This window comes from Aythya ferina (genome assembly GCF_964211825.1).
Source record: "Aythya ferina genome assembly, chromosome: 3".
Taxonomy (NCBI): Eukaryota; Metazoa; Chordata; class Aves; order Anseriformes; family Anatidae; genus Aythya; species Aythya ferina.
The window spans coordinates 16,572,234-16,594,755 of record NC_140298.1 but is presented as its reverse complement, the minus strand read 5'-3'; the positions used below and the strand labels follow the sequence as shown (position 1 = coordinate 16,594,755).

The window sequence follows — 22,522 nt, the reverse complement described above, 5'->3', positions numbered from 1 at the left end:
ATTAGGAATGTAATTTTCAAAAAAGCTCTTGTTTTAGAGAAACTCAATTTTAAGATGTTTAATTCTGATTTATGATGTGTTGTTGTACAAGCGTGCTTGAACAGCTACAAAGGACTTATCAGACAGACCCATTATTGCCTTGGCTGTAGGCAGGTAAATGATTCGTTGTAGCTGGCATGAAAGACTGGTGCCCAGCAGTGAAGCTAACTGCTTCAGTGAAGTGCTTTATCATTAGTGGTCTTGAAAGCAGGAGCTGAAACCCTGCTTTCAGTTAGAACCAGGGGATAGGTAAGCCAAGCAGCAAACATCCCATCACCTTTGGTGCTGCAGTGGTTTTCTAAAGCCGTGCTCTTAGTCCATTGGGCTGGCAATGTGGTGCACAGAGTATGCTGCTGTGGTGCCCTTTAGCAGGACCTTCAGAGTATTAGCATCAGATGGAGTGTCACTCACGTTGTCAATGGTGTTGAGAGAGCTTCTCTGCAGTCCTCAGGTGTCTGGTGAATGGACTGAGTCCATTAGGTGAGGAAGCAGCCTGAAAGAAAATCACATCTTAAGCTATCTGAAAAGTCAGAGAAATGGCAGTAATGAAAGCGGTGTTAATAAAAGTCCTCTGCTTCAAGACGGCTTCCTCTGTGTGGATTTTAAATTCAGTATGATGTCTAGTGTTAAGAATGGGGATGAGCCTTTAGTCTTGCCCAGGGCTCTAGCAGGGACTGGGCGTAGCTGAGCCTCTGTCTGTGCTCCTCCGGGCAGCGTGCTCAGGGAGGGCTTTTTGCCAATCTCTCAGGGGAACAGTGGTGTCCTTGGTCTAGACAAATCTGTTTAAGATGGATGTAGGACTACACTTGAAGATCATTCTAAAATAGGAAGCACAGCTCCCACCCCCGCCAGCTCATCAGTGCAGAGGCACCCGCACCCCCACCCAGCAGTATCTGCAGCATGGCGGGGGGAGTACAAAACAGGAGTCTGGAGGAGACCCCTGCAGAGCAAACATTTCTGGAGAGTAACACTGGAGCAATTTGTAGTGTAGATGTGCCTAAATGTCCTCTGTGCTGTGTCCTCTGTCCTCTCTGTGTCCTCTGTCCTCCCTCATTCATTGTACCAGCAAGTTCATAATCCTCCTGTGCACGGGATAACACTGACTATGGCAAATGAGGTCAGAATTATGTATGTCTTAGGGAGGCATGCACCTGCGGCTGGGTTTGATCCTAGCAGGATGATGTCAGTTTATTAAGGCTTTTCTTCACTTTTATGCGTGGTGGAAAATACAGTTGACCTTGTGGGAGCCACTGAGGAGCCTTACTACATCTTGCAGCTTTCTGGAACATTTAAATATGGCAAAGCCAAGACAGAGACTGTTTCATTGCAAGGTTGGCTATAATTAATCCTAAAGCCTCAGGAAAATATCAAAGATGGCACTGACGTAGGGAATTCTACTTTTCTCAAAAACTGTGTGTGGCCTACGCAGACACATTGTTTTCTTCTGGTACCCAGGATACTGTCAAAAATGTCATTTTAGAAAAAGATTGCAGAAAGCTTGTCATTTTAGAAAAAGCGTTTGTATAGATTCATGAGCCTGCACATATCATCTTCTTGGCTTAATATAGTAATGAAAGAAATATTTCCAAGGCTTTGCTGGAGGAACAGATTGGAGATCATGATAAAGAATGAGCATATAGTGCCATTTTTAGCTTGCCTGAGTTAAATTTCTCATGTCTGATTTGCAGTTAAAACTGGATATAGTAGGCTTAGGTTGCCTTCGTCAGCTGATGAAGAACTGGTATCAGGACAGTGGCTGTTCATTTAGCCTGGCTGTGTTCTGCGATCCAGTTCTCTGCAGCTGTCTCCTGAGCTTGTTGATGTGTTTAAAGAACACACATTTGGTACTTCACGCGTGTGGAGGTGGCATGTCTTCACACTTCCTGCTGAGACTTAACACTATACTTTACAGAGTTGTAGAAACAAAATCCCCTAACATAAACAATCAAAATTATTCTAGGAAAGCAATGACTTTTCAAATCAGGGTCGTGAAGTTCAGACTCACAAAAAGGTCTGTGGCCAGTTCTGCAGTAGCTCAAAACTAAGATCCAAAGGACAAGAGAGATCTTGTTCTGCCTTAAGTTAGTTTGTCAGGGTAAATACTTAAATTTTTTGAAATACAAAATAGGAATCAAAACCAAATGTCTTTGATAATAATGGATATGGAAATCCAAGGTTATGTTTAACTGAGAAGTTTACATATGGGTGTGGAAGGTTGTATAGACACGTAGACACCAGGACACATCTGCACACTTTATCATGAGCAGTAATAGCCTAATGGATATTTAACTTGAAGGATAGACCAACACTGTGTGTATTTATATATCAGCTGTTTGTTAAGTGAATGAACTCTATAGAACAGGGACCACCTAATTGGGGCTATTGGGCAAGTAATAATGAAAGAAACAATAAAGGAAAGTGTAAACATTTCTCAGACAGGAAATGTCAATAAGTAAATAAATGAATGAATGAGTGAATAAATAAGAAGCGGACTGGAAATATGCATGAGGATGTATGGCATGGCAGAAATATGCAACAGGAGGGTAGTGCAAGAGAAACAAGTAGATAATAGAGGCAGATGGAGGACAGGTGTGTGAGTGTAAAGCATGGAGAGGGATGTGACTGTGGCAGCAGCTTCTCCCTTCCAATAAGAGAGTTCTTGGGAGGGAGCACTGGGCTGGGGGGCTGTCACATTCAGAGATAAAGAGCTATCTGTCCCTGTGCTTGCCTCAGGTTAAGTACCAAACGCCACAAAGTGAACTGTTTATTCTGAAAGATGATGCTGCAGGTAGAGGGGAAGAAAAAAATATGAAAAAAAAATGAATTTGCTATAATGAAAAAGAAGGCAATTCAGGAATCATGAGCTGAAATTACTTAAACTCGTGGTATTAGTAAAGCTGCAACACAGTTGCAGCAGTCTTGTGTCTGGAAAGAAAAACAGCTCTGAATAGAGACTGTCTTTGAAATGGGTGTTGTTGCTCTGAACTGAGTAGGATTTAGCATCTGATAAGAAATGTTGAAAGGATAAATTGTAGGGGTGAGTTTCATTTTTTTTGAGATGTGAAAGGAAAAAAAAACACACCTCTTTCTTTAAACAAGGATTAGATCTCTTTCACTTGGTACTAAACTTCAGTTTCCCAAAGTTAAATCAGTATTTAAAAATACATCAGCATTCATCTTGTTCCAGAAGGTTGTTGTGGAACTGGTAGAGTTATGCTTTCAAATGATAGAAAATAATGTAATGTTTACTGGTGGAGGGGGGGGATAAAATGGAGATGTTTTATTAAAAGGTTCATAAAGCTATATCACTTAAGAATTCTAAATGTTTTAGATATACTTTTTCCCCTAAAACTCTATTACTGTCATATTGCTTAAATTGCTTTATTGTTGATCTATTACGCTGAAAACTAATTTTCTCATTTGAGGTAAAAGCTACCGTTATTTTCTCTATAAACATCCTCAGCTAAAGGCAGTCTGGAAGTTTTTAGGGCTTCTGAATGCCAAGACAGACAGAAATTATATTTTACTTCCATCTGAAACAGATTTAAAATGCTGCCATATAAATTTATATTATAGATTAAATATATTTTTTTATCTGGAGACAAAACCACGCATGACAACCTAGCAAAAAGTCTTTGTGCTATAGCTTGCTCACAACTGGCTTTCCTGCTGTCTTTTTTGTTTGGGTATTGTCATGTAGACACACAAGCACAATTCCAGAAAAAGAGATGCATTAATCTAGCATGAATTTCTTTTTTTACAGCAAAAGCATGAGATAAAGGAGTACTCAGTCTGTTGCAGGTCTTTCATCTTCATTTCATACAATTGCTTGTCCATAGAGAGAGCAGTTTTTAGCAGTTGTGACTCAATAATTTTTTGTAACCTAACTATAACTTCAGCAGAGCACTCAGAAATTATCTATATAGCCAAACATTGCAGACCATGAAAAGATACAATGAAGGGAACACTTGTGCCTGTTCTCACTAGACAATATCTGTCCTGTCCTTATGTGTAGGACTATGGATGGCACTCAGATGCAGAGTCGGAGCCACTCAGTTGACCTTATGTGCTGGCATCCTTGTTCCTGCATTTCTATGGAATTCATGCTTAGGACAAAATTGCACAACTACACTGTGGCTAAAGAGACACACTTAGCATTTGCCACTGAGGATCAAAGACTAGCCAGAAGAATGGAGCACAAAAAGTTAATAATGCTTTGCCTTGCCTTAGAAACATTGCCTGTTACAAAAATAACAGCTGATGGGCAGCCAGTGCCATTCAGAGGCCCAAGTGCTTATGAAACATAAAATCCCAAATAATCTGGCAAACTACTATTAAAAGCTGTGGTGGTATGACTCTAAACCTGCTAACCAAGGATGTTTGTCTGGGCATGAAAATTATGTCACAGAAAATAAATGAATTGAAGTGTCTGCTAGGTAATGGAAATGATTTAAGTCTTGTATATAATGGGAAGAAATACTCCAAGCATGAAAAACTTGTTCAGCAAGATTCAGTTTGCTGGGGAATTTAGTCAAAAATTCTTCCAACAGAAGTGAAAGCTGACAAGAAAAGCCACATGAGATGAATTGCTATGATGTTAGAAAAACAACATCATCAATATGTGTGATAGCTGGAGTGCTAATTATTGAAAAACTAAACACTAGCATACTACAGATGTTGGAAGAAACAAAAAGAAATTCTGCATAATTTTAATCTAATGTAGGGAGACATTAATCCTATTCTCCCACAGTTTATGATAGCATTGGCATTACAATTAATTTTTATTTTTTTTTTGACTAATAGTTCCTAAGTTACCGTGTTCATTATAGATGTTCTGGAACATTCTGGAGCAGAATGCATGAAATTGGTTGGTGGCCCTTCCACACTGCTGCTACTGGTGTGAGGCATTTCCACGATAAAGGCCAACATGGAGACTCCTGCTAAGTAAACAAACATTTTTATTTTTATTTTTATTTTTATTTTTATTTTTATTTTTATTTTTATTTTTATTTTTATTTTTATTTTTATTTTTATTTTTATTTTTATTTTTATTTTTATTTTTATTTTTATTGAGTGTATCTGGGGTTCACACTGTGCCAATGAAGGGGAAAAATATCTTTTGTAAGACCTTCAGAAAGCTTTGTCTATTTAGTAGTGTTGAAGCTATTGTTTAAAACAAGTCCCTAAGTCAGTACAATCAATATAAATCAATATAAAATCACAGAAATTCCCTATTAGTATGTTCCCTTTAAGTAGAGCTGAGATCAGTATTTGCATTCAAGTGTTGAATCTAGTCTTCCAGCTATCTAGAAGGTAACAACATACTTCTGCAACTAAAACTCCCTGAGAAAATTGTCGTTGACTAATGTGGTGAAATTGTCTGCCCAGGAGAGGAAGCAAAAGTGCAGGAGACCAGACTGCCCTGAGAAATGAATTTGGATTTATTCTACAGTATTTCAAAGTGACCCCAGTCATCTCTGTGCTCAAGCCTCTTTTAATTAGCTTTCCTTTAAAAAAGGTGTCCTGATACACAGACAAATCTTTATGAAAGGTGCTAGAGTGGTTTCTTCCATATAGACCAGAGACCTGGGATGGGAGATTCTCAGTGACTCGTCTACCTTTATTTAGTTAAAGCAGCCTAGTTTTACAACTCTTAGGGCATACAAAAGCTCTTAATGGGTGTATAGATTCACGTGGTCTTATTACACAAAGATAAATCACTTTGCTTCCATCCTAAATTGTCTGTTCTGCAGTGTACTACCTGTAAATTAACAATAAATATAAGAGTAGTAGTAGAATTGTGTTTCTGCAAGAGAAATTGATCTGTTAAGATTTAAGTTCTTTGCCAGAGGCTTCAGTAGATCTTTCAGTAAGATTAACTTCTTCCCTAAAGCTCCAAGATCTGGGCTTGTACTTTTTTTTTTGAAGATGCATAAAGGATAGATATCCTTGCCTTTCAGCTCCTGGATCAGATCATGTTCATTTAGCTTGATGATATCATGGCCATAAATTTCAAAGCTAAAAATAGGCTTGACTTTTTCTTTCTCTCTTAATTCTCTGAAATAGATAATGATTCAGTGCTACCTTGTGGCCTTTCAAGTCTAGGTCACTGCGTGTTAAGCGAACATATTGATTTGGAGACTCTTACAGTTTGAGGTTTAAAAAAAGATTTTTATATCTTTTATTTAAAGCCACAGGTGAATTTGTTCCTTTACTGCATACCATACATGTGCCAAGTGTGGAGCATAAAACCCTGATTCTGTTTTTTCACTTCAAATAACTCTATACCAAATCTTTAATTTTTACAGAACTGCTTCATAATATGTAAAGCCATTAGAGTATTCGAGCTTGCTTTCACGTGTACTACCATGTATCTTGCATAATTAAAGTGACACCAAATTTGTGCCACCACATAAAAGAACAAAGGATGACCATCAGGTCTTGCCTATAGGACTATAATATTAATTGCTACAAAATGACTGTATCAGCGTCTTGGTTTAAAATTAATGTTATGAAAGGTTGTTTTGAAAGAATAAACCACATCAGAAGATTTATTTTTAGATGTCTAAGATGGAGTCCAATAGCAGAGCATTCAGACTTGAAAGACCAAGCAGAGCACATGAAGTCATCAAGAGGTTGAAGTCTGTGGGAGATGTCCCTCATGTCAAGATTTCCTTGCCAATTTCTCTAGTATATGGAGTAATTCCCAAGACATCCTGTCAGCCTCAGGTAATGGCTATTGTACACCACTGATATTCCTGTGATCGAGAAGATGCTTCTAGGAAGCTAAGAAATTCAAACTCTAACAATATTTTGTTTTTCCTGTATGTGCAATAAGGAAAAACTTGGTTTTGGTCAAAGGCATAAACATTTGGTCATTTTGGTCATTTGGCATAAACTCTGTGCTAGATTAAACAGAAGCTGAGAGTCACATGCAGAAGTTTTGTACTAACACAAGGAATCACAATGACTTTGCTTCTTGGCAGTGACAAGAGTATTAGAAGAGCTGTGTAAGCATATACCTAGCGACTGTTTTGACTGTGGTCTAAGTCAGCAAGGAGAGGAGTGTGCTGACTCTTTTGTGTGTACTCAGTCTTTTTAGTGATTCTGCTTACACAAAATTGAAGAGTTTGGGCCTTATTTTTAAATAACTTTAGCATTCATATCACAGTATCTGGGCTGTGTGTAATATCCAAAATGGCACAGCTCTCAGTTACAATATGGGTTGCCTATTTATTTTCCTACATTTCTTGGACTTTGAATTGCCCCACTGTTGATAGAGGAGTGACTCTGTTCCTATGGCTACAAGGTGTTTATGAAGGTATTTTAACTCCTTATAGAGCATGGAATGCAGTTATAAATACTGTGAGAAGACCAAAAGGAAATTGTTCATCTGAAAATCAGACACTGGGTATGAACAAAATTCTGACATTAAGCTGAGCACTGAATAAAGCAGGGGCCTGGGGTATGGAGAGGAACTTGGAGGGAAGGAGAATAGAATGAAGCTGTGACATAGAGCATGGTCACGAAAGAACTGCATTGAACCCAGTGCATGTATTTTATCTTATCTTACCTCTGTGATAGGATTTTGCATGTAAAAATGTCTCTTCCCCCTTCTCATGAGTGTAAACCGAGATAGAATAAAAATAAGAAAACATAAAGATTAGTTTCTATCACACACGATGCTTGGTATTTTCAGGCTATGCCACCAGCAAGTGTTAGATTGGAACAAACAGCTTGAACAGATGATTTGTGTGCCATTTGTTACATGTAGCAAATATATGAGCAGTTAGTAATGGACTTTTCAGGGAACTGACAGTCATTTCCAGCAGGCAGTACTGATAATCTCCATAATTAAACCAGTCACCATGATGTAATGCACACACAATTTTTATAAAAATTTTGTCTCTTCTACTTTCTGTATCACCCATGTCCTTTGCCTTTAGATTACTAATGAACAACTTAATATTATTCTTGATGAGCATCTTAGTATGTGCAGTTGTGTACAGCACGTGAATGCATCTTTTGTTTTTGATAGGTAATGAATCAATTTGCAAGCTATAACTAAAGCAAAAAGAGTGCCTGGACATTCTGTGACAGTTCACTAATAAGCACAATTCAGAGAAATTAACAAAGTCTTCCTAGCATTGGTATTATTTAATTCAATATCAGTTGATATTTTAGATGCAGTCCTGCTAAAATTATTGCATTGTCTATGTCTCAGCAAAACTTGACAAGTACCTCTTTCTGAATACATGTTAGTTTCAGTGAAATAGTAACATTTTGAGTATGGTAGAAACCACCTCAAAACAAGTCTAAACAACTCAGAAATGAGCCGTCTCTATAACATCTGCAGGATGGATAGATCAGTAGTCTTCTAATTTCAAGTGCAAAAGAGCCTGTCTTCTTTACTAGATCACACAGAACAAAACAAGGTCATGAGCCCGCATAGCAAAACTGTTCTTAGAAAAAAAAAAAAAAAAAGAGTCTCAGTAAATGCTAAATTCATAAACAGAACTGAAAAATAAGCAAAGAAGCCCAACTCTGTTACCTTCCTTGGTTGGACCTGGGGCCTATATACATCCATTTGATATTCACCCTAAAATTAAATACCAGCCCCTTCAGTGTATTGTTTACAGGTTAACATATTGCAGTTGTGGGAAAACACAGTCACTACAACATTTGCACTGGATGAAAATAACTCATTTGCTTAAAAGTTGCATTTATCTTAGTAGCCTGCCTCACGTCTCCACCTTCTAGCTGCCAGAAGATTGTAGTCAATGATGTAACTGCTACAGTATGGAAAAATACAGTTAGGAGAGGCACTTCTGACAAGCTGCATATAGCTCTGCCCCACTTACTGAGGAATGCAGCCAAGCAGAGGAACAAAGAAACAAAACAAAAAAATGCTTGAAGCATCCTGTGCATCTTCTCAAAGCTCAGCGTATCATATGTCAGCATGATTTTCCCTGCAGTGACAAGCCTAATTCTTTACTTGATACAAAGGAATGTAGGAGACAGACAAATAGTTCATTCTGATACTCAGCTCTCCATCACTGTAAGAACACAGGGTGCTGTCAAAGGCCACTTTCACTTTGAAAAAGTTCCATAGACAAAATCTAAAGCAAACTATTATTGAAAGGTTTCTATTTGGAGAAATCCATGAACAAACTAAAAAAAGAAGGCAACTCCTTCATCCTCCATCCGGTCTCTTTCCTCTGTATTGCTCTTTTTCCCTTATCTCTCCCTAAGCAGCCACCCATCCTCTGTACTATTTAATTTTAATTTTTATTATTATTTTTTTTCCCAAGCACAGAGATCCATGCTGGGGGTTACTCCCAGCTCCCAGCAAAACTTAACTTGTGGCTCAAGGCATAACCAATGGTAACTCACATACCTCTTAATTAAGAATTAACACTGCCCAGGCAAGTAGCATTTTTTTCAATCCAGGCATAAACTATTGAAAACTTTTTTCCTGACTTTTTATCTTAATTACAGGTTATTGTGCTTGGTAGTTTCTCTTGTTACAAAATCAAATTGAAAATCCCCGCACAGAAGATTTCCTGTTCAGATCATATTCACTTTTGTTTGTCACTTTACATATTCATTTTTATCCCTTGATTCATTTTCCCTGAGCCATGAATTTCTGGAATGTACATGTAAATGTAATCTCTTAAATTTTACAGTTGGATAGAGTGAGAGTTAGTCACCTCCTACTCAGAGCACAGCTAACGACCCTGTGGGAGGAGGATTGGGAGAAGTTTAAGGAATTTCCCAAAGCCATGATGTCTGTAGGATATTAGGGCAGAACTTTTGCTTAAGAGGTAATTAAAGCAGATGAAATGGCCTCCTGCCATGCAGACTAGTTCATCATCAGAAGAGCCTGGAATAGAAAGGGGAAGATACCCAAAGCATTTCTGTGACTCCTACAAGCAATTAGGTGAGTGGGTACTGCAGGAGCACTGTTTTCTCACACCAAAATCCTCAATCCAAGAGGAATTGTTGGTGAAGTGATGCACTGCTGCTATAATGGACAGCCATTTTAAACACAGGAAGAATGAGCCAAGGCAGGATGTCTCACTGACGTCCTTTGTGCTGCAGATGTGGCACCAAAGGCCAGTGAGCTGCAATTAAAAAAGCTCTCAGGCCTCTGCATTTCTGAAATCAAAGGCACCTCTCATTATGTACCAGGATACCACTTCTGGTCTGCAAATTGTTACAGAGGATGAGTGTAGCGTGTTTCCATCAGGGTAGAATGATTCCAGGATTAGTTTCATTATAAGAGTCCTTTCAAGCCTTGATCTTGGTAAACCAGAGTGCTTTGTTGCTGGCGCTCTTCAAGCAAACAGGCTTACTTGTTAGATGACCCATCCTCAAAATGAAAAGGAAATTTTCTAATTGGACTAAATTTGCATGTGGGAGAGTTTAAGGTCCAGTTTCTGAAAGGAGATTGGTGCCTTTTAATTCTCTGAACTGTCATAGGAACACAACACTTCTCAGCATTTCTTGTGGCTTGGTCCTACATAGTCAAGTATTTAGTTAGAAATATGTTTACAAAACTCCTGTTACCTTCTGCTGAAATAAGCACTATAAGCAGTCAAGCGTTGTTTTAAAAATATAACATAATATAAAATTAGTTTTTATTTGACATGAAGACAGACTTATATTACTCATTCTTCTGTGCTTGGTGCTTTTCCTCCTTCTTTTGTCAGTGACAATACACTCTTTACTGTTCTGGAAGATGATTATAAAAATGACCCCTTTTTTTCTATCAACCTTCCTACTGAAGTACTTGTAAAATACCATGCATTATGACATTTACACAGCAATAGAGAAATTAAATAAATTCCTTCCCTACTTCAAAAAAAAATAAAAATCTAATAAAAACATCAGTCATCATTAAAAAAAAAAAAAAAAAAAAAAGACTTTACTAATGGAGGAAAGCAATTTTAAAATGAAATGAAGCCCAGCTACAAAAGCTACACTGACCACAGAGTAATTGTAGCACATCATAACCTCCTGCCCTGCCACTTTGCCCTTTAAAATTTTTGAATTACCAGTTTGGCATTACCTGATTAAAGAAAAACAAGCAAAACAAAGCAAAGCAAAATAACAACAACAAGAAACCGACTGGGCAGGCAGGAAGCAGGTTATGTGTGAAGTCTATGTGGTATTACCAAAATAAACATGCCAGAAACCAAGTACAGGACTCCACTGGAGGCAAAGGGGATTGGGGTGAGGGGAAGCAAGAAAAAACAGTTTTGCAGCCAAGCCAGGAAGGGACAGAGCACAGTGTCATCAGGGCAGGACTGTTCCTAGTGATTGCCTGGTTCAATAAGACCATTACCCACTCCTTGGCCAGTAGAGCAAAGAGAAACATCTTGTACAGCATCTTCAGCCACAGGGACGCAGAGACTTTGCTTGACACAGGCAGCCTCTCCTCATTCCAGGAAGTGACTCAGAAAGATCTCCATCCGCTTAGAAACATCTCTAGCTTTAATCTGGAGCTCTGGGTGGTCACTCAATGTCAAGGACCAGCAGCCCGCTTGTGGGTGAGAGTACAAACCATTCTTTTTGCTTGTGTAAATCAATCACAGATCTCAAACTGACTGTTGCATTTCTCCTCTTTTATTTTCCCTGACCTATTTTGCCTAACTGTATATGTGACTCAGGCTTCCAGCTTTGCCACCTGAGGTTTTTCCAGAGCTCTGCTGATTTGCCTGTTTGTCCAGATGAGACATCAAACTGTGAAATAGGTAAAATTACAGCAATCAACGTCAAAATTGGGGAAGTGAACTGTGCAAAAACTTTGGGCATTGAAAAGGAAGTGCTATCTAAGGGTACCTTCATCCACCACCTCTATGTGGCTTGCTGTTTGATACCTTTGACAAATGGGAGGTTATATGCTGTGAGTTAATTGCTTGCAGGTAACATTTCCATTCCTCCTTAGCCTGTGAACAACTCCAGTTACCAGGCAAGGCAAGGAGTATGGCATGGTAAGAAGCACGGCAAACTATAGCATTTTGACACAGATTGCTTCCTCATAATGCAAGAGGTGTCTGGAACACCCTTCCTGGACCCACCTCTCCATCCAAGTAACATGTCCATGGGTTTGCAGGGATTGTCAGCCAAGAAGACATGGCACTGTACAACGAAAGCAAATCCAAACCCTGTAGATTGTCAAAACAGTCTTCCCAGATAAAAGACTAAACTAAGAACTTAGTATAGAAAGAGGCTGATAAAAACTATAAAACAGCAGAGAACAGTGTGAAAGTGATAAGTACTTTTCTTATAAGCTCAATGAACATATGTACTGGTAGGCAAAAACCTCATATCTAGCAGCAACATTTGATGGATGGCACAGACAATATACTTGACACATCTCTGTACATAACCCAGAAGCCAGTGACACAGAATCATAGAATGGTACCAGAGTCATAACACTAAAGCTATGGGTATTTTGGCAAGGAAAACACAATCCAGAAACATAAGGATTACAAACTGTTAGAGAGGATTTAGTGCTCTTCTTGCAAGTAGCCTTTATTGAAGTTTGCTTCTGGGTCTTATTTGATTAACAGGTACAGCTTGGGAAGATCCACTCAGTGAGATATAATCCCAGCAAGATTCATGGCTGCTAGTGGCTCAGCAGGGGGAAGTTACAGCTGCTAAGGACTTTGTGAGATCCAACAAGACAACAGGTCCCAGGAAATGACAAGGTATGGTTTAATCATTAGATATTAGCTAAGGTCCTCAAAGGAGAGATGCATTTCCTTTAGCACTGACACACTCTTTAAGTGCCTGTAGCATGGATTAGATAAGCAAAGAGGGGAAGCATATGGCAGCCCTGGCTGGGCAAAAGTCAGTAAGGCACTTCTGAGTAGTCTTTTAATTAAAGATATGAAGCACACTAACAGAAAGAGTCTCCTGGGCACAGGAAAGCAGCACTAAGTCACTGAAAGCCTAGCAGAATTAAAAAATTAACTGAAATAAATGCCATCCTAAGCTTCCAAATGTTAAATAGACTGATGGACTGGGTACTTTCCCACCCCTTGAAGCCCATCTGTTTTGCTCTACTTGGCCTTCATTGTCTGTATTAGCTCAGGAGCCAGCAGAGCCCTCCGCCAGTCTCTATGTGTAATTCCAGCTCCAAGCAGGAAAAAATAAAGAGTTCAGAGACTTATTTCAAAAGATGATTTTTTTTCATGGCAACAGGTAAAAAAAAATGTACTCTACTGTCTAATTAGGTAGCAGAATGGGTAAATAAAGAACAGTGCAAAACAGATGTGACATTGGCAGTCATGTTGCACTGGTATATGTAAATTCTGACTCTGTGAATACAGAAAGAAAATAAAAACAAATGTAAAAAAAAAAAAAAAAAAAGAAGAAGAAGAAGAAAGGTAGATACACAAAATCGAGTTCAGATTGTATGAAAGAAATGCTAACAAGGAAAGAACCTATTTTGACACAGTTTTGCCTTAGCTAAGTTCTGCATTTCAAGTAGTGTTTGGAAATCTGTGGGCAGACAGTTCCACATCAGCATGGGTTCAGGGCCAGAGGGGTATGGCCAGAGTGCCAGTCCTCTCATTATTATAGCCGAGGCTATAAAATAGCTCAAACTATAAATGACATTTGGATATGATTGTAACATATTGTCTCAACTTTAGTTAGATAAAATGCATATTTGCTGGCTGTTTTGTACCCAGGTTGTTTTTCCTAGCATTCTGACCATGGAAGCCCTGGGTCTCTGTCTTGTTCATCTGATATTTTCTGATCCCACAATTGCCAATTGGCCTAACTAACACAAAGTTGAGCTGCCCATAATTATCACTTCTATATGCTAACCTAATAACTGTAGTCTTAGAATTATCAAGTCCTATTATATTTACAAGCTGCTGCATTTCTTGAACACTGTACAACACACAGGCATCATGGAACAGCTGGGATAAAAGACAGGGCTACCCTGAGGAAGGTTCCTTTGCCTCAGGCTCCCTGACTCAGCAAGTCATGTCCTTCAACTCCACCTGGGAATGAGCTTGAGTGCATGGTAGAAGGAAGGAAAAAAAGTTATGCCATGTTTCGGCTGTACAGGCGGGGTACACCATATTCACCCTACTTCTACCTGCATCAAGAAGATGGGAGAATAGATAAGATTTAGAGCAGAACAAGAGTGTGGGGGAGATGTAGCACTTCCACATCTCTCACTTGCCTCTCTTCCTCTCCTCACTCCTGGCTCCCACTTATTCCCACTTCCTCACTGTCATTACTACATGGTCCTCCTGCTGAGTAGGCACCAGCAGGAATTACAGACTTTTCAACATATATGCCTCCTCTTGATGCTCACCTCATGGGTGCACTGTGTACACCTTCTTGCTCCACCTTGGCTATGGCCCTACCACTTGTTCGCCCAGGGAAAAGCAGCAAGCTTTCAGTGTGCAGGAGATGAATACCCAAGAGGGATCTGGCCCACAGTATATGAAACATGCTGGATTCTCCTTGCTGGCAGCCTAAGCTGTCCCATGGGTAAGCTCTGTCTGAATCAAGTTCAAGAAGTATTCAAAACACTGCCAACCTGCCACTGAGACAGCATGATGTATGTCCCTGGAGTCAGGCTTTAGCAGACAAGCAGAATCAGCCTGAAAGTAGAAACCACCATCCAGAGCAATAGCCAGCAGTTATTAGGATTTCACTAAGAATGAAGTTGGCAGGGACTGAGAGGCATATTGCTAAAAACGTCTTGGCAGGTAGCAGGAGAAAAGGCAAAAACCTGCTTGACTCAGCTCTCTTTGGTCATATTAAGGTAGCAGGAGGCACTGCAGCAGGCATTTGCTGAAATCACCCTCTGTGGGTCTTCCTTTGATATGTATTAAATCCTTATCAATGGATTCTGCACTGAATCCTGCTCAGTCCTGGAAAAAATGATGAAGGAGAAAGAACCATTCTTCCCATCAGGGAAATTTTTTTCTTAAAGCAAATACATACAGGCTAAGAGTGCGACAACTAGTAGGTGCAGCACGCTGAACATATGTTAATCCGTCGACAAGGCCCCTCGTCCCTCAGTAGAGTGAGCAGCATCTCGCAGTTTACTAGTCAGTGAACTTCCTAAGGAAGCATTCAGCTCCTGCATCCGGGTCATTGATAACAATGTTGAGCAGAAGCAATGCTAGAACTGAGCCCTGGGGAACACTGCTTGTGACTGCCCACCAGCCAGATGTATGCCCATACGAGCCCATGTTACCTGCCATCCAAATAATTACAGGGAGTCACTGTCTTGCTTTAATAAAATTTTTTCAATGTAACAGAGTGAAATCCTAATAGAAAATTGCATTTGATAAACAAGTTCTTGGGCAAAGGTTGGTCAAAAAAATTAGGTTTGATCAAAGCCTCGATTTTTCAGTCTAGAACCAAAACTAGTTTTGTGTGTCAATGACTTTATGTAAGTTGGGGATTGTTGTATGTTTCCTTTTGCAGCTATGAGAGGCAGCATAATTAAGTCCATCTACCTATTTATTTTGGTAATTATCTGTACTATGTTTATAACATTTTCATCATAGCTGTTGTGACACCACAGATGGCAAAGCTCTTCATGTTGGCTGTGGAATCAGACTGAGAAAACCTCAGGACTTTAAGTGATGTTTTTAAAATCCCTTGTGAAGTACTGCAGACACCTATTACCTCATATACCCATTGCTACTAATCATCACACGTGGACAATTTTGTATTGCAAAAACACATAACGTGGCTGTAGTATATCAATCCCATTTTTCTCAAAGCTCAAAAATTTTGAACAGTCTGCCTCAAAAAGTCTTTTTTCACCTGTAGTAATTTCAAGTCTTAGCTATAATATGCTGAGCTCAAACTGAAATGAAACAGTAACCCTGTGAAAAGACAGGCTGCAATTCTCTGCCTGTCATTAGTACCTCAACACTTCATTGTAATGTCCAGAGTCTTCAAACGTAAGAAAAATGAACATGGTCACAAAAAAGCAGGAGGAAAAAATAATCTTTTTTTTTTTTTTTTTTTTAAATCCTGTGTCTTTTGTTGATTAATGGACATGCAGTTAATTGATAAGGGAATTAATTTGAATGGGTAGGAAAGGCAGAAGTTCAAAGTACCATATTGCTCTAGTTGAAAGCCTGGTGTCCAAGAGCCATTGTCCCTTGTAAAGGTAGAGACTGTTGGTTCCTAGCACAGACCACGAGATGCCATGGGAAAATTGGAAGTTATCATGCAACTAGCTGCAAATTCCAATCTGTAGGTCAGGACTGAGGCACAATGTGTATGACAGTGCGAGAGACATTTAAATTGGTATTGCGTCTCATTTGTAGATAAAATCTTCACTTTCCAGTGACATTTCTCTTGCTGAAAGCCATTCTGTACTCTGAGAGTTCATGATTTTTTTCAAATGTAAATGTCTGAGGCTGCTGAAAGGCAGTGGTACACTAAGTTACACTGTATGACAGGCAGACAAGCCATTCTAAGAAAAGCCACTGATCTGAGAGGTGAGGAGAGAATAAATGGAAGAGAAACAAAGCAATAAAGTGAACACACTTATGAGCATTGTTTTTAAAATGTAAAGGTGAAATAATATTTCATAATAATTTACTGCACACACTAAAGTATGCATTTACTACACGGAATTTAAGAAACAGAGGCAAGTCATACATAAGGGCTCTGCTTATTTTACAGGAGAAAGAAAATCAGGTAAAGAAGATAGAACCACAGGTAAAGAATGCCAGGTAATAACTGATAGAAGACTGAGGAGTAAAAAGTTTCATAATCATCCTGCAGTGGAAAATGAACATTCGAGACCACAGGCGCTATTGACTGTGTTGGGACTGCTCAAAGCCATGTTATGCTGTTTAAATTCATGAGTGACTGAAAACACAACTGGATAACAGGTAACCCTATGTTCTCATCGGAGGCCTAATGTGTTATTTCATTAAAACACTCAGCCATTTTTAACTGCTTGAAAGATTTTCTGGTTTTCCATGTCTAGCTGATAAAATGTGTTTTTTCTCCTTATTGCCCTTGCTCATTCTCTTAGACCAACAGTAATGTTACTCTTGTTTTAAATCTTATAGTACTGGAAACACCTGAAATAATCAGAGTGAGAAACATGAGAACACTAAAAATCAGGGGAAAAATCTAACTTTGCTCCATGACAATTTACAGGAAAAGAAATTCATTGGGTGAAGTTAAACTATTTTTCTCTGAAAATCACAAGGCTTATTGCAGCAAGATAAAAGTTGTTCCAAAGAATGGTCACTGTTACCAGAGTGCAATATATAACTGTCATATCACAGATCACTGCAGATCTCCTGCATCTGGCCACTTCCAAGCCCCATGCCGGGGCAAGGTATAGGTAGATACCATACTCCTGAGAGCAGAAAGCTGGGTGGATGTGCAGGACTTTTTACATATTTATATATTTATTTATATATATATTACATAGAATTTTAATAATACCTTGTTGTTATTTTTATGTTTTGTGTTTAAAGGGCTTTGTGCCATCTCCTGCTGTATTTCAAAATTAATTTGCTCCTTTGCTTGCACAAGTTCCAGCTCTAACACTACTATACATGTGGAAATGCTATAAAGAAAGACTAAGGGAAAGGAATTATGGTTGTTGTTCCCTACTTGGTTCTTATAACCTAGATCTTAATACTTCAGTTTATTTATTTATTTATTTATTCACCAGTGCCTCTGGAAACACTAACTACAGGGAGAAAAATCCCCTGAATCTCAATCTATTTACAGACACAGCTGGGCAAGGCAAGAAAATGTAATGCTGATGGTCAGAAAATTACAGCACATATTCATGACCACAGAACACATTTCAGAAAGTGAAGAGCTTCCCACCACTAGAAATTACCAGAATATTTCTGTAATTTTTGAATTTGAATTTGAATTTTTGGCAAGAGGGAGACTAACTCTTGTAAGTTATTTATGAACTCAAACTTAGTAGAATGCCTGTGGCAGCTAACTGAGAAGGTATTGCAAGCTTCTAAACAACTGATTCACTAAATGCAATTCAGGGTTGATATCAGATTCATGCAATCATGTTTTCTTTGTCTAACAATTCTTATTAATATATCTCAGGGACTATTTTTAAATTTGTCATTTGCTGGTGCTTCCTTCTTTTCTTTTTCTTTCCCAGTATTTATTATGGTACTATGCAAATTCTGTTCAGGGAGTATGAGCTGGGCCTAGCAAATCCAATCAGTGAGGAATTCCTTCTGTCTGGTGAAAGCTACTTGAAGACAGAATCTGACCACTAAAAACACTAGCTTCAAAAATTTCTTAATACAAAATGCAACTTTTGTGGTACATGGTTGGATTTGTTGGGTAAGTAATTTTTATGTTACCTACATTTATTTGCTTGCTCTGACACGTAGATTGCATACCAACTCTGTCTCCAAATTATTTTTGCAAAAGTAGAGCAGCATATCTTGACCCCTATTATGAATTAAACTCTTGTAAGACCTATACAGTAATTCCTTCTTAGTAGATAACAAAATAGAAAGAAGTGTCAGAGATTTACTATAAATGGAAATTGTTACTTCAAAGATTATTCTACAAATATGAAGTACTAAGAGGACTTGAGCTGTTCTTTTCTGTACAACATTAGAAATAATTACTTTCCCTACCCATACAGTTGATATTTCTTTTGTTAGCTGATGGAGAGTCCTTATTGTGGTTGATATATTATCCCTTAAAAGTTCTTTAACCTACATCCCAGCAATAATTAAACTGGTTGCTTTGAACAACGCCACGTAAAATAAAGTTTATAGTTGAAGGATCTGAACATACTTTGGCTGTCAGACTGTCAGCATGCATTAATACCTGGTTTGAACCTGAACGAGCAGGTGAGTCTTTTTACCATAATAAATAAATAAATGATACAGTTTTGGTGGGTGTAAGACAGTTTTTCCTTGAAGCAAGATAGCATTTGTCGGTGTCATGCTAAAAGAAAGTAGGGTGGCTATTTTGTTCCTAGAAACCTTTGATCTCTTGCTTCACTGATCATGCCAGGTAGCTTGAACTCCTGAGACATGTGTGCACAGAATGGCATCTCTGCAGGGAAAGTCTCCATAGCTATGCTGCAAAGCAAGGTTTATATTTCCTGTAATTGCATGATTCTTCCTACTCTTCTTGCCCATTACTGTCACAGAGCATGAAAGGACAATAGCCTACCAGATTCCTACAACATGTCTCCCGTGAAGAAGCAGCCATCCCCCGACTGCCAGTCTGGGATTCCTGGGACAGAAATCTTTCAGCAGCATTTGAGCTGACACAGTGCAATGCACATGGCAGATTTTACCCAGTTTTGTAATCCCTGTATTGTTTAAATGACTTACAATAATGTTAGCTCTTGTACTAGTACTGTTGTTTCTCTGTGGGAACATTTAGGGAATACTGTAAATCCTTCAGTAATTTTATGGGCAAGGCTATATAATACACTTATTTTGGGCTTCAGCTCACAGTATCATATGATTCTATCAGAATCCAGATATGGTAAGCTCCTTGCCTTTACAAATAGCTTTAAAGGAAGAAGAAACTCTTTAAAATATGAAATTGATGCAATGTGATATGCCTGGGAGTGTGAAATGTGCCCTAAAGAGTGTGAACTCCAGAATACATTTTCATTTGGTATTTATCCCTGAAGCCAGGATCCCAGCAAAGCTAGTGACAACCAGGCATGCAAAAACAATGAAAATTCAGGATCAGATAACCATGGCAAGTCCTGCCAACTCACTAAGTCAATGTGCCCTGCAAGTTAATGTATCTATTACAGGTTCTCCTGTTGCTCTTGCCTCCTCTCTTAAATTAAAAAGTTCCTGTTTTCCATGGCTACTTCCACTGAGCATGTAGGACTATGACAGAAGGCTACTGAGTATGGAGCAATGGGAGGCTTGTTGGCCATACCTATGGGCTCTGAATCCTCTTTTTCTAGCCACCCTGGGCTGCAAATGCTGTCTAATAAGGAGATGTAAAAACTCAAGCTAATGCTGTGTAGTGTTGAAAGTTCATGAGTGTTGCACAGCCTGATAAACTACTATTTTTCTGCGTAAGGACCCCTGGAAGTACACATGGGGATAAGGGAAAGAGCTGAATCTTTCAGGAAGCTGTGATTAACGATTATGTAGTTAGAGCCAGAAGCAGAAAATAGCTGTAACTCTGCAGAAAAAATAGAATTAATAAAGCCTATTGATTCCTTTGAGCCATCCTGTTATCAGCCTGCTTTACTCTCAGTTTATAGAATTGGCTCATTTCCATCTTTTAAACTCATTTATGAGCTGTAACTGGAGCCATCATCTGGCCTTTTGATATTTGTTACTATTTTCATCTGTTATCATTTAAGTGGTTTTGCCATTAATGAAGGCTTTTAGATTTCTTTCCTCTTTGGGCAAAGCTGTTTTAATTGCTTGGCTGCTAATGAGCTAACAGTAGTTGGTTTGAACATTTGTGATCTGACAGTGTATTCTCAAGGGACTAAAAATATGCCCATTACTGATTTACTAGAAGTAACCATGACATTTAACTGACTGAGGTCTTTATCTCATGCTGCACTTAATGTGACCTTTGGTATCCGATTGGCCAGCAGAATAAAGAAAATCTTAACAGGGAGTGAAAAGAAAATAAAATTGAAAAAAGTAGGCATGATAAAGCATCTCGACTTACAACTATGAACAGAATTAAACGTGTATGTTTGTTCATTTCTATTTATTTTTACTTCTTTCTCATTAACCCTATTTTTATGGCTACTATTTCTGAAGAAAAGAAGCTGGAAGAGGAGAAAGGAAATAAATTGACAAACAGTAAATGTAAAAAGAAGAGAAACGGCAACACAGGCCTTACCCTGATTCTCTGCTGCAGCTCCGATTGGAGCTGTTGAAGCTGCTCACCTCCTCCTCCCCCTCAATGTTACGGCCTCTCCAAGATCCGTGGGCATAACCAGGAATGCAGATTTGCGCTGTGTGAGCTGAGGTACTTGGCTTTACTGAATCATTCAGTGTGTTGCCCTGCCAACAGCTGAGGTCAGAAATACTGCAGGGGCAGTAGCATCCCTCCGAGGATGGATGATAGCTGCTGAAAGCAATCCCAGTAGCCCAGCTCAGGTGCCAGGAGAGCACTTCTGACCAGCTAATTTTGTGTAAATCCAATGACACTAGGTTTTTTACTACTGTAACTCAGAGGAGAATGTGACTCATAAAAACTGTAAAAAATGGAGAAACATTGCATTGGTTTGGAAGAACAGGAAAAGAAGAACACCCTGGAGGAGTCCAAGAAAAAAAATGCTTTAAACTAAAAGAGGGTAGGTTTCAATTCAATATTTGGAAGAAATTCTTTACAATGAGGGTAGTGAGGCACTGGAACACAGAAGTTGTGGATGCCCCATCCCTGGAGGTGTTCAAAGCCAGGTTGGATGGGGTTTGAGCAACTTGTTCTAATGGGAGATGTCCCTGCCCGTGGCAGGGGAGCTGAAACTAGATGCTCTTTAAGGTCCCTTCCAACCCAAACCATTCTGTGATTCCATTTTTCTCCAAGTTAGGAGAAAAATCGAAATGAGGGAGACACTGGCTGTTGCTCTGCATAAAACATCTGTACCTGTTTATCAGTGGAGCAACAAAGATCTACAGCAATACATATCTTAAAGGACACTTAGAAGACGAAGTGAATGCAAAATGCAGCTGTTTGGTTATGCATGAAGACCTGTTCTGGAGCAGTTTTTGACAGTGATTTATGCTGCACAGTCTGCTAGTGAGTCGAGTCTCCAGATGTTATTCAGTTGTAGGGTTTGGGGTTTATGTTTGTTTGCTTTTTGTTGTTGTTTTATTTTGTTTTGTTGACATTTAAATCTCTAAGAAACACCTTACTCCTTTTGCCAGATCAATGCTTCCTTCCTAAACTATAGCTCCATTCAGCTGGAGCTGTTCCTCCTTGTTCTATCACTATTTGCCCTTGTAAAAAGTAGTTCTCCATCTTGTTTTCTGAGCCCCCTTTATGTACTGAAAGGCTGCAATAATGTCTTTCTGAAGACTTCTCTTCTCCAGGCTGAACATCCCCAGTTCTCTCAGCCTTTCTTCACTGGAGGAATGCTCTTCATAGGTGCTTCAGCCCTGTGATCATCTTCATGGCTCTCGTCTAGACCTGCTCTTATGGTCCATGTGTTTGTTGTTCTGGGGTCCCCAGACCTGGATGCAGCACTCCAAGCAGGGCCTCACGAGGTCAGAGCAGAGGAGCACAATCCCCTCCCTTGCCCTGCTGCCCACCCCTCTGTTGATGCAGGCCAGGACGCAGTTGGCCTTCGGGGCTGCAAGCGCACACTGCTGGCTCGTGTCAAGCTTTTCATCCACCAGAACCCCCAGGTCCTTCTCTGCAGGAAGTAAAAATACTTGATTTTTAAAAGCTGATTGTTTTAGTCCTACTCAAAAGAAAAGTCTGTGGTTTCATCATGATCAAAATAGAAAATAACAATGAT

At 39.1% G+C, this 22,522-nt stretch overlaps 2 long non-coding RNA genes across 2 annotated transcripts in view; one reads left to right on the top strand and one right to left on the bottom strand.

Moving 5' to 3' along the window:
- LOC311433687 overlaps positions 1 to 17,443 on the top strand; it is a 32,349-nt gene extending 14,906 nt beyond the window's left edge. The window contains exons 4-5 of the long non-coding RNA XR_014690911.1: positions 12,618 to 12,755; positions 16,726 to 17,443. This is a non-coding gene — a long non-coding RNA (uncharacterized lncRNA). The remainder of the gene's footprint in view (positions 1 to 12,617; positions 12,756 to 16,725) is intronic.
- On the bottom strand, positions 44 to 21,743 carry LOC311433686. The gene is made up of 2 exons (XR_014690910.1): positions 20,899 to 21,743; positions 44 to 532 (listed from the first exon to the last, which is right to left on the bottom strand). It is a non-coding gene; the product is annotated as an uncharacterized lncRNA (long non-coding RNA).
- Positions 21,744 to 22,522: the final 779 nt, after the last annotated feature.